Below are 4044 nucleotides of genomic sequence, written 5' to 3' on the forward strand. Positions count from 1 at the left end.
TAGCATATGTTTCGGCACCCTAGTGCTACCTTTTGGCGGAGAATGAGCGTTCGGTGATGCGTAGTTTATTTTCGTAGTGAAAGGAAAAAGAGAAGAAAAGAACAACCCTGTAGATTTTTGGAGGGACACCCTGCGTTTACATCTAAAACGCGCACATTTGATTAATTATTTTTTTGTTTTGTGAATAAATACGATTATCATAACGCATATATAAAACACTGGCATTGAGATGAATGCCAGCACGGATGCCATCCCCCCCTCCCCCCGGGAGGAATCCTCTGTCCTACATCACGTCACGTACCACATTCAAATGTCAGCGGCCAAAAAGCGCGGGATCTCCCCCCCCTTCTTCCGCGACTTTCCAAGATCGTCTTAATGGAAGCTTTGCCCCCTAAACGTGCCCCTCCCCGCAATATTTGCTGTTTTAATAGTGCTTTGGCAAAACCACCGTTGCTTATACACTCAGTTGGGAAACTGCCATAGAGATTAATCTGAAAAAGTGGCCCCGATCTGCCCTCGAGAACCGAGCCAATGACGAACACAACGCCGCCATTTCTCCCGCAGCGGCCACGCGAGGATCTGCACGGTATACTTCTATTTTGGCTTTCATCGGCCAATGTGGAGCCGAAACAGATACAGCGGAAGAGGTTACGGGGGTGCTACCCCCCTCTCCCTAGCGGACGCGCCGCGACTGTCTACCCAAGTTAAAATGCACCTAAGTCCTGAAAGCCACCTGAAAGCACCGGTGAGGCATGGTTGTATAAAAACAATATTAATTGTGCCGCAAAACCCTGTAACCTAAAGATTTTAAAAACGTCGCGCGCCCATCATTTGGTACTAAGCTCCAATAAATTTCATACAAAAAGAGTCTTTTCCGTTTGTTTTTTACGCAAAAATATGCTTTTTCTAAAAGCTCAAGGTGACCACAGTACAGACAAATGATAAAGAGTGGCGCTGTTGTCGTATTTAGCTCGGTCTCGGTGGACGCCAGCGGCCCAAGTTTCGACGGCGAGTTTCCCTCTTTCTACACAATCAGAAAGGAGGAAAGCGCCGGTACCCCTTTCCCCTTTTCTCTCCGCCCTCTTTCAGTAAACACTCCGTGCGGGAACTATAGGGGGCGCTTTGAAAAACGCGCGCAGCGCCGTTAGCGGAGGAGCTGGCGTTCGACAGTGAGGCGCGTCCAGCAGCCTGCGGCGCCTTTTCGCGTGCGAAGCTGTGGCGGCGGAAGCGCGCACGGACGAAACTTTTGCTTTTTGAGCCGATACGTTGAGGGTGACGTTGCATGAGTGCTGGGGCAGAAGGGCATTCAGCTGTTCTCCACTTCTTATATATTGAGTTTGAGTCGTTATTAGGGGTAATTTCTCTAGTTGCGGCCGAAAAAGGAGTTGGAGCAATTTTCCGAAAAACAAGACGGCCGCCACCTTCATTGCTCTGAGTGGGAAATTTATTTCGCTCGTCGCTGTAAACCTAGGACTGCTGGAACGATGATATTTGGAGGCTAGTGAGAGGTTCACTAAGTTTGTGCACGAAGAGAGCCAAGTTTCTTTAAGACAGCAGGTGTGAAAGTTATGTTTCTAACGAATAAAGAAATAAAGCTGTACGGGGTATCCAATATTGGACCCAAAATGTTGTGTTATAGCGGGCTGTGCAAAGTGCAGATTTGGGCACACAGGTGCTTGGACTTGACAGTAACATGACACAGCACTTATTATACAAAAAAAAAAAAAAGGTGGCATAGGGAAACCAGGTGAAAATTTGGTTTGGGCGGCGTAACTCAATGGGAACCGGTTTTGATCATGAAAAGGCCGTCAAGAGAATACCACTGGTCGGGGGAGGTGGAGACTTTACAGGTAGGGAGGGACTAGTGGACTGTACTTCCAATTGAAACAACTTTACGAAAGGTGGTTCCAAAGCCGAGAAAACAAAGTTGTCGGCCAACACACGGTTTGGCCGCCAAGGGCTTTTGCGGTCAGCTGTTGTGTAATAACCTGTTGTGCGAGGTGCTGATTTTCGGCGCACAGGTACTTTGACATGACCGTCACTTGGCACAACACTTATTATAGCAAAAAGAGTTGGCATAGCGAAACCAGGTGGAAATTTAGTTTGGGCGGCGTAACTAAATGGGAACTGGCTTTGACCATCAAAGGCTGTCAGATAATACCACTCATCGTGGGAGGTGCACACTTTACAGGTAGGAAGGGACCAGTGGACGGTACTTCCAGTTGGAACAACTTTGCAATAAGTAGCTCTAAAGCCGAGAAAAAAAAAATTGTTGTCTACAAGACTCGGGGTGTCAGCGTTTCCACATCCAAAAGGAGGCTGGTCAAGAAAGAAAGCACACCACATAAACTTCCATACTCAAACGTCGATTCTCCAGTGATTCCGAGTTTCATTGTTGTTTTCTTTAGAATTATATTTGTCACTTTTTTTACCTTTCGAATCTTTCTTCATGAAGTACAGATTGCGTGCCATATTTGTCCGGAATTATCATCGACCCGTACGATGGGGACGAAACTTCTGTGGAAGGCATTCCTCCAACGAAATTGGCACTGCATACCTGCGAGTGTGGGTTTGTCCCATCGGCGCTGACACATGTAGGCGTTACTGGTACGAAAACAAACGCAAAGCGGCAGTGTAGAATATGTCAGCCGTGCCGACACAGTGGCAGACATGATCGGGAGACCAAATTTCTCACGTCGTACGGCACGGCTCCATCGTTGTCGCTGTCTTACAAAACATCGGCGAGGTGAAAAACTGTGAAACTTTGTCTCCACGAGATACGACGCATAACTATTGAAGCACTTAATGACACAGCACAGGCAGCACTTCATGCTGTGAACCCAGCGCGACCGCACCACTCCGACTTAAATGCGTACCAATGTACGCGGCGTGGTTTCGGTTTCGTTTTCTCTGGGCTTCTCGCTGCCTACCTTCGGTACCGGCCGCGCGGCGGCGCGCCAGTCGCGTCGCACGGAGTGTGCGCAAAGCCGAAGTGATCCTCGTGGCGTAGTGCCGCGCAAAGCGTTTTTGGATCCCATTGGCAACAGTTTTGGTTTTGATTTTCCGATCTCATTTCACAGCATCCCGTCACGACGAATACAGAGCTTGAATTTTGGATATGTGGATTTCCTTTAATTTATGTTGGTGTTTGTGTTGCCTATCAATACGGATAGAATGCTGGTGCACATTTTGTGCGGCTCCCTACGTGCCAAAGTGTGTGCGCAGGTAAAAATCGAACTATGATCGCAGATGGAAGAAGCATAGTAACTATACTTTGTTTCAGCTTCGGTCCGAGCGTGGCCGTTGTTATGAGCCGAAGGGCCAATCAAACAGCGAAAGAGGCACAACGTCATGGCGTGCTCTCTGCAGTTGATAGGACCAGCCGGTATTCGCCGTCTCACCGTGCGTGCCCCTCCGCCGGCTAGTCTTATCAAGCGCAGAGAGCACGCCATGACGCTGCGCTTTTTGCGGTGTTTGATTGACCCTTCGGCTCAAAACATCGGCCGCGCTCGGACCGAAGCTGAAACGAAGTATAGATAGATAATCCTGTTCCTTTGTCTCCACAGTGTTCTAGGCTGATCAGTGAGCTACACTTTGGGGGTTAACCAGGCTACGGGAAAAGCATGTTCAGAAGGGTCCTTATGGTTGCTGGAGGTCCGTGTTTTAACGGGGGTTCCCATCAAGATGAATAGGTAAATGCAAGCGAGAGCTGACCTTATTTTTATGCAATGCTGAGATTCACCACTTCGTCAACGGGGTAATCGAAACCGAAACAATGCCACTCCTTTCCCTGGCCAAGGAGGTACCATAATGCAACGCGCTAGAGGGGGCGGCACTAATGTAGTTATTTCGGTGTACGCGATAACCAGTACAGCAGAAGTTTTGGTGGAGTAATGAGATCGCTCGCAGTCCCGGCGCACACTCTACTTTTTGTGCGTGCTGCCAGCGCAGCTAGCGAGAATTAATTTTAGACTCTTCAACATTGTGCTACCACTATCGAATCCAAGCCAATCCAAGCTGCGTGCATTTGACTAGCCGGCTCTG

This window comes from Ixodes scapularis, unplaced genomic scaffold (genome assembly GCF_016920785.2).
Source record: "Ixodes scapularis isolate PalLabHiFi unplaced genomic scaffold, ASM1692078v2 PGA_scaffold47__10_contigs__length_4178495, whole genome shotgun sequence".
Taxonomy (NCBI): Eukaryota; Metazoa; Arthropoda; class Arachnida; order Ixodida; family Ixodidae; genus Ixodes; species Ixodes scapularis.